The sequence below is a fragment of the Scomber japonicus genome, chromosome 19, assembly GCF_027409825.1.
Source record: "Scomber japonicus isolate fScoJap1 chromosome 19, fScoJap1.pri, whole genome shotgun sequence".
NCBI classification, from domain to species: Eukaryota; Metazoa; Chordata; class Actinopteri; order Scombriformes; family Scombridae; genus Scomber; species Scomber japonicus.
The window spans coordinates 11,411,956-11,424,520 of NC_070596.1; positions in this window are offsets into that span (position 1 = coordinate 11,411,956).

The following is a 12,565-nucleotide window of genomic DNA, read 5'->3' on the forward strand; positions in this document are numbered from 1 at the left end:
CCACCCTCTTTCAGCATCTACAACCTTTTCACCCTTTCCTCTTCTATAATGTTTTGTCACCTCTCCTCCCCTCACAGACTCTCACAGGTCAGTGAACACAGAACAAGTACAAATGTGTGTGCAAATCTAACAGCCACCCGTCTGTGCATAAACATATTCCATTCTGCAAGATTCATGTGTCACAGAACAGAATAGTATAGACACAATATAATAAAATGTCTCCTCAGCTTATATTTTCCTTAGTTTTGATGCTGATTCACCCTGCAAAGGTCATCGTTGTCTCGCCAATACAATCTTGTCACCGTAAATGCAGTGAACTGATGTGAACATAATGTTTAATTGTAGCACTTATTTGTTCTGTTTAGTTCAGGCAATGCTGCTGACATTATAAATGTCAGCTCTGAAGTAATTACATTACCAGAATATGAGAGCAGTGTAACATAATATGCATGGCTTGAAGTGACATTGCTGTTTTGGTGATGCCATTGAATTACAGTAACTCCATCCGCTACGATAAATCAGCAAAATACAGTTATCGTCCACACTTATCGAATGACATTTAGCCTAGCAAAGAAAGACCACAGCTTTACCCATCCAACAATTATGTGAAAAGAAATGTTCAGGACCAATTAATAAACTGGAGGGGTTTTAGGTGATGTTGTGTTGTTGACTCACCTTTTGTAATAACCCAACTGTTCAAACAAAGTGCTTCAGATATTAAATGAAACATGATTCTGAATTTTCACAGTCTGCAATAAAAATATATTTCCAACCATTTCCACAACTCTTTCACTCATGACTCATCTAATGAGGATCTTATTTGGCTTCATTCTGTCAACAAAAACTTTCTGGCAGTCTTTTTTATTGTAGCATTATAAAGTCTGACAGTTATTGCATTGGTAGCTAACTGAACACACATTAACTGCCATCTGATTTGACAATGGTTTAACTTTTATAGCATGGCACTTTATCAGGTTGGCACTTTTTCCGGAGCTTTCCATGTGGCCATGGCAATGACGGGAACCACTCAGGAACAATGCAGAAGTTAATTTTACTGTTATGAGTATCCTGAACTATAAATCCCTGCACCGGCAGTCAAGCTCATGAGATTAGAGCAGGTCGATAGCACTGGCCAAAATTCAAAATATAGAATGCTACTGTCATTAAACATTTACCTGAAAGCTCATTTACTGTGACTGTGATGTTATTATGCTCATAGATAAATGTGATATCACACTATCCACTCTAATTTGTCTGCATCCCTTTAACATGCTTGCCGCCTGATTCATGAATTAGGATGAGTCTCTGTTAGCACTGTGACATCATAATGCTTCATTTTAGTGATTGTTGCTCACATAGTGTCACACTGATCCATTTTAACACATGAACATACTTGTTTTATTATATAGACTTAATGCAATTAAAAATAAACCCATCAAACATCTGAAATCTCTCTTTTTTAAAATAATCCTTTGAAGATGAGCTGTGCAACAGAAAGATGGTGCACTGGATTATAATTATAGTTTCCTCTAAGGCCTTGTTGTTTGCCACCATTTTCCCTCAAGCAACCAAAGACAACTTCCTAGATTTGCAGTTGGTTTTTAGAAATGATTATAAACCTCACTTTACAGGAAAGAGTTCAATGGAAAAGACAGAAAGGAATTTAGATAGAAGTGTAGTAGACGAACAAGTCACTTATCATGCCCAGACACACAATGCTACATATGTTTATTTTGTGACTAAATTATTACAAGATCCCTGATTTTGCAACTCCGCAGCAAATGTTACATGGTTGAGCACATGTGGGAAAACGTGGAAACACATTATCATCATGCAACGGCTGTGATGTAAGAGGAATGTCATGATGAAAAAGTTAAAACATCTCATGATGAAGTGTAGCGCAGGTTTTGAATAAATCTGATTGAATGAGTTCAGGGTGAGACATGCAAGTCAGTACACTACTGTATAGAAACCATTGTATGACATCAAACCCCTCTGACATCAAATGATCACAAATAAGACCATATTCTTTTTTTTTATCCTATTTAGGCTGAAATATGAATTATCGTTGTGAAAAGGCTTTGGAAGTAAAGGGAGACAGTACACAGTGAATTTCTTTGTCTGTGAGAATTAATGACAACAAGAAGGAAAGAGTGGGAGGTGCAGCCTAAATTAAGGATTGTGAATCTGAGAAGAAAGGAGAGCAGATGAAATTAACTAGATATGAAGCCAGGGGAGACTGAAAAAGAGAAAAAAGAAGAAGGATTATGCGGGCAGAAAAGAAGAGGTATTACGAAACCATATTTTTGCAGCTGTGGCCTTAGGCAATAACGTGAATCTATTAGGTGTAACACACAAGTTTGGTCAGTCAACTGAAGAGCACAAAAAGACAGAGAGACTTATATATACATATACATATGCATTAGTAGCAATTTCCCACACAAACTCGCATTGTGTCAAATAAATAATCATCACACGCTGTACATCAAGGCTGCAGCCGTCCCCCGTTTTGCAAACCACTTCCCGAGAATACATTTTCATAAAGAGCAAACATGAAAGCCAGCTGGGGAATCAAGCATTTACCCCGAGGTTTCCCCCAACATTTAGTTTAACCTTTCTTAACGACGGATGTGTGGACTGAACACCCTTGTTGAGGCTATAAACAGAGAAATAAATAAATATATTCACACGTGTTAGCTCAGTGTTTTCAGCTGGCAGTTCCATGAATATGCAGCAGGATTGAACACTGGATGAAGATTTCAAACATTGCAGCCCAATTATTATATTCATTTGTGTGGCAAAAACTCACTCTGGGTCCCGAGGTGCACAGTGATCTGCAGTTTTGAGTTATGCCAATTAAAGTATCAAAAGTGCCTATGGGATTAGTGCACAGCAGATAAACATAAGGTGGAGCAGGGCACCAGTGAATACAATAAAAATGGTGCCATTCCCAGAAATTGATTCAAACTTCAGGATACTTAAGAGTTCTAATCGATGAGTTGATGAAGTGAAAAATGACTTTTTCCACTTGGTTATACCCACCTCAGTTGGATTGTCACATTGCAAAATAGAAGTATTGATCGTTCGCTAAATCCCTCCTCTTAGCACACAGCAGGTGTATCAAGTTTTGAACTTATCCAAAAGTGGCATACTTAAGGCTTTAGACATGAGTAATACTCTGTAGAGTTTAGAAGGTCTATTTTTTTTAAAGCGTTCCTAAACACAAGAGCAAAAATGTAAAGAATGGGTTAAATAATGTGCTTGTCTTCTCTAATGTTAGCTACAAACGTTAGCATGCCTGTCTGGCTAACTAAGCTACCTGCAGCAGTAACTGAGTGGTACTTCCAACTGCGAGGAATATTTTACATTACATTACTTCATGGAGCAACGATACATTAAAACAACAACAAAAAATAATATTCACTGTAAGCCTTTCAAAATAAAACAGGAAACTAAGAGTCCTAACACAGACAATCCTGGCATGATATGACACAGATCATACTTTGTTTTCCATAATACTTGAATTATTAAGTTCTACACTGCAATACAAAAACAATTGTGCCTGACATGTGTTTTTTAGGTCTTTCAAACACACATGCATGTAGCAGGTACATATTCAAGCCCCTTTCACAGGGTTTCCATTTTAAAATGTTATGTCTATCACTTTTTGAAATCAAAAACCTATTGTTTCCAAAATTATGCTTCACTTAGATTTGGGATTGGGGTTTTAGAGACTCTTAAAGACCATGAGGAGGGATGTCACATGAGACAACAACCAGTGTGCTAGAGGGTGAGATGCTTGGCTGACCTGTGGACTTTGACAGACAGTGTCATAGGGCTGATTGAGCTGCTGATCCACTGAGTGTGTGAGTCTAGTGCACTTTTAGAGTAGGAAGAGAATTTAACCGACATAATGCCTATAACGTTTAGCTGCATGTGTGAGTGAGTGAGTGAGTGTGTAGGGAAGGGGGAGTGTTTATGGTTATGGGTCCAGTGGGGCATAGGGGAGCTTTCAGGTGAGACGGTGCCAGAGTATGGCATCAATTTGCCTTCTATAACACACATGTTTGTACTTCTATACTTGTGAGGACCCTTGGAATATCTTTGCATGATTTACAGTTTTAAAATAAAAACGTATTTATTGTATACTGGTCCTTTATGCAACCTTTGATCATGAAAAGGCTTTTGACTTTTAGGGAGCATTTTTTCATATGTTCATCTCATGTTTTGAACCATGTTTAACATAAATATCCAACATCATAATAATATGTTATTCCCTTTAACTGAAACCTAAATCCTCAACGCTACAGTAATACCAAGTCTTAACCTTCAAACTGCTCAAAGTGAGGACCGTGCAAAACATCACCACTTCCCTAAAATGTGCTCATGCTCAACAACCTCACAAAGATAGAGGTAAAATAGCACACAAAAACACACACAAACACATACACACACATACACACACACACAAAAGACTGCATTCTCAAGCTTTTCTCTCTTTAAGTGTCCTGCTGGGTCCAACTAGTTTCTCTTCCACAGCACTATTTTAATATCATCCTATTACTAAACACACACACACATATTCCTAGGGGAATTAGGAGCCATTAATTAGAATATTGATGTTATAGTTGTGGCTGGGTTGCACATTTTACTAAACCAATCACATCTCTCAGTTGATAAACACCACCACAGCACTACTGATGGCATGGAACCCTATAACACCGTGAGTGTGTGCATGCTCATATTGGTGTGTGTGTGTGACATAGTATGCATGCTTTGTCTTCTTGTGGACGCATTGTGTGCATGTGTGTGTGCAGGCATGCAGTGGTGTGCTGCTCTCCATTTTAATGGCAATTCCGACAGAGCCTTTCCCATCTCCCCGTCACCATGGCAACCGAGTGGGTAAGCGGCCACGTTTGTCCCGGGGGCCCTGGCCTTCTTTTGCGTGCCACAGCTGCGCACACACATGTACACACACACACGTGCACACATACCAGGATGCACATACTTACCCAAACAGATCTGCAAAAATCACAATTACAAATATATGAATCACACACAAAACAAATATTTATTCCTCAGTGCACACATACACATCGCATGGACACACATTGCTACATACTGAATACGCTCGCAGCACCGCCCCTCCACCCTTTGAGCCCAGGGTTTTCCATAAAATTATTCCAGCACGCCTCCCCCTCCTCCAAACCATTGCTTGGGATTTCCCATTTAACAGGGTTTTCCCAACTGTTCCTCCCTGTACAGGAAGCTCTATAACATCTCTCTCACACACATATATATTTTCCTAAACTGGGCAATTAGTGTGATCTTTGTGTGTGTCTACTGAAGCTGGCTGGCTAGCCAATGGACTGCAATGAAAAATGAACACCAACCTTTCTGATCTTTTATTCACACTCCTAATAGATGGGAAAATGTTGAACACAGCTGGACATCTCAGCCTCGCACAGCCAGGCCAAAGCTCACAAGTTCAGTTTTCGCTAGGAGCCTGGAGCCTGAAAAAACATCCGCAGGAATTGGTTGAGCTCAGCAGCTGGAAGCTGAAGCAGTGAACTGTGGAGGATAGTTTAAATGACAATTTAACTCGAAACCTCTTGAAACTGTTGAACCATGACAACAATCATTTACACTGGGCATTGTAGATATACAATGAAGCCTTACTCTGTAACTGTGTAACATATTCAGAAACATATTAGAAACTACATTTTATTTGATCATTTTAGAGACATTGTTCTGATTTTATACTGTGAGACCAATGACAGCCCTGTTATGAATTCAACCAAGCATGTTGATATCTCACTTAAGAAAATATCTATTTATCATAACAAGCAACCTGTGTAAAAGCTGTGGCATTTGTAGGCATAAATCATTTGTATCTGTTATGTTTCAGAAAGAAGAGATATGACTCAGAATCTTCACTTTTGTACTACATAGAAATATTTCAGTTTGAAAAAAGTGACAAACACAAACTAAAGACAAATGTGAAAACCTTACCCATAAACTGCACTGTACTTACAGCCCAAATTAGACAATGATGAGGATTTTATAAATATATCTCTTTGTGTGCATAACATCATCTGTCTTTAACATACAAAACAAACCCCATAAAATGTATTAAATGTTAAATATTGTGTATCTCAAGCTGTCACTGAGGGGGTTGTGAGCTCAGGGACGTCTGTGTCCAGCTCACTCAGATTTGAGCAGAGCCACACTGTCAAACTAAACTATATGACTTAAACCCTGACTAGAGTGTCCTGACTATTACTCATTTCATTGACCAGAACTCTCTATCATGTAGGTTCTATGTTGGAATATATAATCACTACATTTCTTGTAATAGTCTACATGTGCTGAATCCCATCTGATAAGTGTTGGGATAATTGCCAAAGATGGTAGACTTCTTAGTTGCAGATGTGTAGAATTGATAGAATTCAGTTTTCATACCACTCTAATTTCTGTTTCATTTTCGTCTGTAAAATGAAAGGGTCCATTTTTGTGTTGAAATCGCAGCTTATAAAAAAAACCTTTTAAAAATTATTTGTGTACTGTGTAAAATGCATAAGACTGGAAAAATGACCATTTTGATGCTCATGAAAGTCAAACAACTGTGCTATAAAGTCTGACGACCTCCTGCCACCCTTATGTCACAAGCTGTCAATTAATCCAGTGCTGTTTGTCTTTGTCCATTGATTGGACTGGGCCTAAAAACAAGTGATTAGACTGGCAGCAAGATTTACCTGCTTCTGTTGCTCCAGCTGTACTGCAGATGAGACAACAGAGCACTGTTTAATTTTTCATTTGTTTTAATGACTTTGCACTGACAAGAAGGATGTCATCATTCTTCATCTTCCTCCAAATCCTGCCCAGGATGTTAATGAATTGTTTATCACAACCATTGAGGCGAATACATGCACTGTATTTGCTCAACTGAAGTGGGTCAGGCAGCTGTACTTCTTTTGGGTTGAATCAAAGTTTAGTAGTTTTGTGCTAACTGGTGTTCTGGACAAAAATCCTAAGTTTGGCATTTCGTAGTAGGACAGCTCACGCTTACACATTGGTTATACGCTAGTGTGAAGCAATCTTTCTTGTGCTGCTGAATATAAAAAGCTCTAAAAGTCACTAATTAATCTGTTATATGTTAGATTACTTTCTTTTCAAACTGTACACACATTTTGGGCAATATAAATGACATCTAAATTAATTACATATAAATGACAAAAAGAAACATTCAAGATTATAAAAATACAATATAGGTCTGTTTAAGTGCATCTTTAAAGGAACAAAAAGTCACATTTAATGCAACATAATGAAGGATTTTATAGAGTGGCTGAGCATGATTCATGCAGTGTAATAATATCAGGGTGACATTTCTGAACTGAAGACCTGAATAATTGATGTCACATAAAAAAACAGTGTAGTTGTGTGAGAAGTTTTTGTCAAAAATGAAAACTAATCAACACTTATTTATAGCTGTTTATGTCCTCCACTCACTGATGTAAGATGTCAGAAATAAGCTGTAGTAAAACATTTTTGGAGAACCCCTGAAGTGGGTCAGAGTAAATCCCAGTTGTGGTTTCTGTGGTATCGCCAGCTTATCTAAACTGACAGACTTTCTGGATCAACAACCGAAACCTACTGTGGCAGAAAGCATCACCCAATGTCTGTTTCATCTAAGCGTGTGCGCCTGTCTGTGTGTCTATCTGAATGTGCAGGACACAGACCCGACAGTACTGCTGTAAAGAGACAGGCAGCTGGGAAATATGTATGTCTGCTGACACCGATGAAATATGGTTTATAGGATCCCACATATGATGCAGAAACTAGCAAAATATGTAATAAACAGACTAATCACTGAGTGTCATCTGTTTTCAAGTCACAACTGAAGAGTCGTGAGAATCATTGCAGGGAGATCAGCTCCTTTAAAGTGTATATTTCTCATTAAAGAGTTTATGCAGTTTTCAGTCACTGTTTATATTCTATTATTCAGGTCAATTTCTTAGACTGCAAAAACATTTAATTAAGTGAAAAACACTGGATTGTGTCTTACTCCTTCCTTCCTGAAGTTGACTCCACTATGACACGCTTTCCTTTACTGTATCAATTTAGCCATACATAGACATAGTTATAGGATGAATGAGGGTAAAAAAGATCTTAAGATACTGTAGGTTGTGTCTGAAAGTTGCACTGATCTTCTAAAAGTCTTAAAATATGCCAATATTTTACTACCACTTAAAAATATGACCGACAGTGCCCTCTACTGGGTGTATTCTGACTGTGCAACTATGCTCAGATTTGCTGTTTTATTCTGTATTTATTTATTATGCACTGGTTCTGCAGACAATTTATTCAACAGTAAGATGCAACCTGCATTATTTAATATGTAAAATATTTGAGAATCCAAGCAGAGTCCTAAATTAAGACAGCTAAACTCACATTTTGGGGACTTTTAGACTCATATTGTTATTCCAAGCAGATTTTATTTTTTAAAATAAGAGGGATCTTTAAGAATCACACCTGATATTTATAATCATTTAATTTCAATGACCTTACAAGACATACAGCAGGGTTCTTGCGGTCTGCCCTGTATCTATTTTATTATTACCACAAGGAGACGCCTGTTAGAATTTTCAAATGGCTTTATTATCCAAAAGATGGCAGTATAGTCCATACTTTTAAAAATTACATTAACCACTATCATTATCACAGTCATGATAGGCATCAGGTATAAGGTATGACATATTTTGCATGTGGTCCACTATAGCAGGTCTGATAAAGATAACCAACATTAAGTCACTTTGATTCTAATGTTAATCAAATTTGAATCTATTTGTACATATAAGGAGTTATTTAGTTCTTTAACAGTTCAAAAACAATAGAAGTTTAAGTGTTAACCTTGAAAAATGAGTTATGTGCATGACATCATTTCAGTCTACAGTTCTCTACTTGTGATCAAGAAACTATTTCAGCTCACTGGTGTGTAATGATGCATGAATTCAGCTGCACATGATTAGTTATTGTAATCTGAATTTAAAACATATTACACAGGTTTCATGTTCTCAGCAGTATAACCGATCCAAGACACTCATCATTAACTGAAAACTCTCATAACATGCAACCTGCAGGGGAGGGAGGGAGAGAGAGAGAGAGAGAGAGAGAGAGAGAGAGAGAGAGAGAGAGAGAGAGAGAGAGAGAGAGAGAGAGAGAGGGGAAGGCACAGACTGCATGTGTGATGCCCATTTAAGGTCACTACCTAAACCTGAAGAGCAGCCTGAGAATAACTGGCATACCACACAATATGATAACCATGGAGTCAACAGGAATTGTCAGGAGGGGAAAGAGAGAGAGAGAGAGAAGGAGGAGGGAGGGAGCAGAGAGAAGACAGATATGTTGAGAAGAAACTGTCTCCAAATGTGCGACAGTCAGGAATGTGAAACATCTTGGAACTTTAAGTGATGTGACTTTAACATTGTCCTTTGAGCCTGGACATGAGATGTAGTCTGCTGTATTTGTTGGCAGTTTGGAGCATTCACATTAATGAATCCTTCCTTCCATCTAAACTAGGTTTAACTTCATTCTTAAACCATGGAAAACTTTGTAATCAACTGTATTGAACACTTTTTTATTATATCAATTTTCATCATCTTCTACATGCTTGTTTATTTAGAAATGCCTGATTCATCTATGAACATGATGACAAGATAAACACACTGACTAGGTTGCAGTTGCTCAGCACAGACTAAGATAAAGGAATAGTGAAGTGCTGTCTGGCATCTCTTCATATAGTTTACATTTGGGATTCATTCTCAGGCTTTTTACATTTGTGTTCATCTACTGTAGTCTGTAAGTAGACTACAAATAGATGGAGATGAGAGAGAGGAGGAGAGTGAGCCAGCCTCAGAGAAACACACTCTTGGAAAGAAAGAAGAAAGTAAATAAATACTGGAGAAAAAAAAGCAGAAATAAAGGAAAGAGGCCACCCAGAGGAACACGGGAGGAAGAAACGAAGTAATGTCAGTAAAACAGAAGGTAAACATAATAGTGACATAAAAGATAAGATAGGAGAAATATAGAAAGTCACTGCTAAGTACTCATCCAGCAGGTTAAAGAGACAATAAAAAGGCTGCTAAGCTTCTTGTCTGACAGTCAGCAGGTGCCATAAACTAAACTGCGAGCTGCAACTAGTATTATCTAGCATGGTTAGGTTTTCAGAAGGAAAATGCTGTGTAAAAAATAAGCGAGACATACCAATCAACCCACACTCTAAATGTCTGTCTGTGATATTAGTGCTGCTTAGAGTCAACTTGAAACTGATGTTCCTCTCTGTCTGTTTGCCTCGTTCTGTCATGATTTTCTACACTGACTCACCTCCTTTAAGTATTTTTGGCAGTTTTACTTCCACTTTTGATGTTTATCCTCTGTAGTTCTGTGATACAGAAACAAAGAAAGAACATTTTACCCAAGCATTCTGTTATTTGCCATTAGCCTCCTCAGATATCAGACAAAAGCCTGCTGCTACTATATATGGATTAAATTGACTCAATGGTCAATGGTTGGTTATTCAAAAAGTCCACTCTGACCTGTCATGGACATTCAGCACACATTGTCTTTGATTTTTGTGACTGGTCTGAACAGATCATGTGTCACGTGATCTGTGATGATGTACAAGATGATACAAATCAAGCAAGGGAACATCAGTCATCTTCCAAATGTAAATGTAATCATCAGCTATTTCACACTCGAGAATTTTTTTTTAAAGCTTCAGAAAGATTCCTCAAAGATTATTTTTAGATTTGAAAGGACTCCAGCTGTGAAAATGAGGCATGTTTGATATTAACATGACAGTTGTGGACTTGTCTGACTGTTGTGGATTTGAATCCTCCGGGTCCACTGTGAGATAACATGTGTCTGTGGTGATGTGCCCTAATTCTTCATCTTACTATCCATAAGTTTAAAAATCATCACATCAGGATCGTAAGATGTTTTTTTTTATTTTTAAGTTGTCAACATGCTGAGTGTCAGATTTCTTTTGTAGCTGATAAATCCTGTTGAGGTATTATTCATTATTGTCCACCCATCCATCCATGCACTGATTTTCTGTAAACACTTCTGAGAGGCAATTGAGAGGCTTTTGAGTATCCTATCCGCCCCTTTAAATGAATCTCTATTCAGTCTCAAAGGGGAAAGCTCAGTATAGTAGCCTGAGTGAGGCAGGTTGGCCACTCCTTTCATTATAACGTAACTCCCCTTAGGCTCTTTCTCACTATCTATCTGCTGCCATTCTCTCTTCTCCATCCTGCTCTTTCATCTCACCTGACTCACCCCCCTTCTCTCTCACGTCCATCTCTCACTCGCTCATAGTTACAGTATCTTTTTTTCACCTCTTTTTCTTTATTATAATTCCCCCATTTCTGGACACGATCACCACCACCACATTTATACATACAAACACAGGTGACCTCTCTCTCTCTCGCTCTATCTCTCTCTCTTTCACGCACGCACAAACATGCCTACACCCATCCTCTCCTGCTGGCAGAGCCGGGTGATGCAGGAGCAGTGGCAGCAGCTGCTCTGACACATTCTGGTGTGACAAACACACACCGAAAAGGCAGGAGGAAAGAAGAGGAGGAGAAGATAAGGAGGAGGAGGAGGAGGGGGGCAGGAGGAGGAGAGAAGGAAGAGAGGCAAGAAGAGGAGGAGGAGGACACAACTCTGTCAAAAGGACAACAGAGTACAGGGGGAAGGAGAGAAGGACGAGGACGAGGAGGGAAAGGGAAGGAGAGCAGAGGGGTGTTGCAGCCATGTCAGACACACCTTTGCAGAGGAACGGCACCGCAACAGCCGTGTGAGTAGACTGTTTATTATCTATCTATCTTTCCCTCCATCTCTCCTCTCGCTGCCCGCAATCCCTCCATCCCTCTCTCCCCTCCATCTGACAGGGGTTGTCATGGGAACGGGAGCTCCGTCATGGTGAGGCTGCTGCTCAGTCATGACTGGAGAGGAGACACGCGGTACACCATGTACACTCCTCCCTATCCTCTCCTCTTTCCATCTCGCTTTTCTTCACTCACCCTCACACTCCTTCTGCACACCTCTCACCTCTTTGCACATCAACCTTTCATGGCTTTTACTCTCTTGCCCTATTTTCTGCTTGCTGTTACTGTCTTTATTCTGTGTCTTCTACTTCAATTTTACAAAATCAGTCCTCATCTTCCTCAACCTTTCACAGTCCCTGTTCCTGTCTCCTAATGTCATGGTCCAGCACAGTGTGTGTGTGTGTGTGTGTGTGTGTGTGTGTGTGTGTAATGTGCCATGTTTTAGCACAGTCAATGTGCAGGCTGCAGGCTTGGTCCAGCCTCAGTGTGTCAGCACAGTCCGCCATGCTGCAGACCCCTTTCTTGCTGTGTGTGTCTGTATGCATGTTAATACCCACATTAGAAAAAATGGCCATGCAAAGATAAAGAGGTAATAAAATGAAAAGCACCTCGGTTTCTGCTAATTTAATCAGTATGAAAGTCAACCTAAAATAACTTAAAACCTGTATTATATT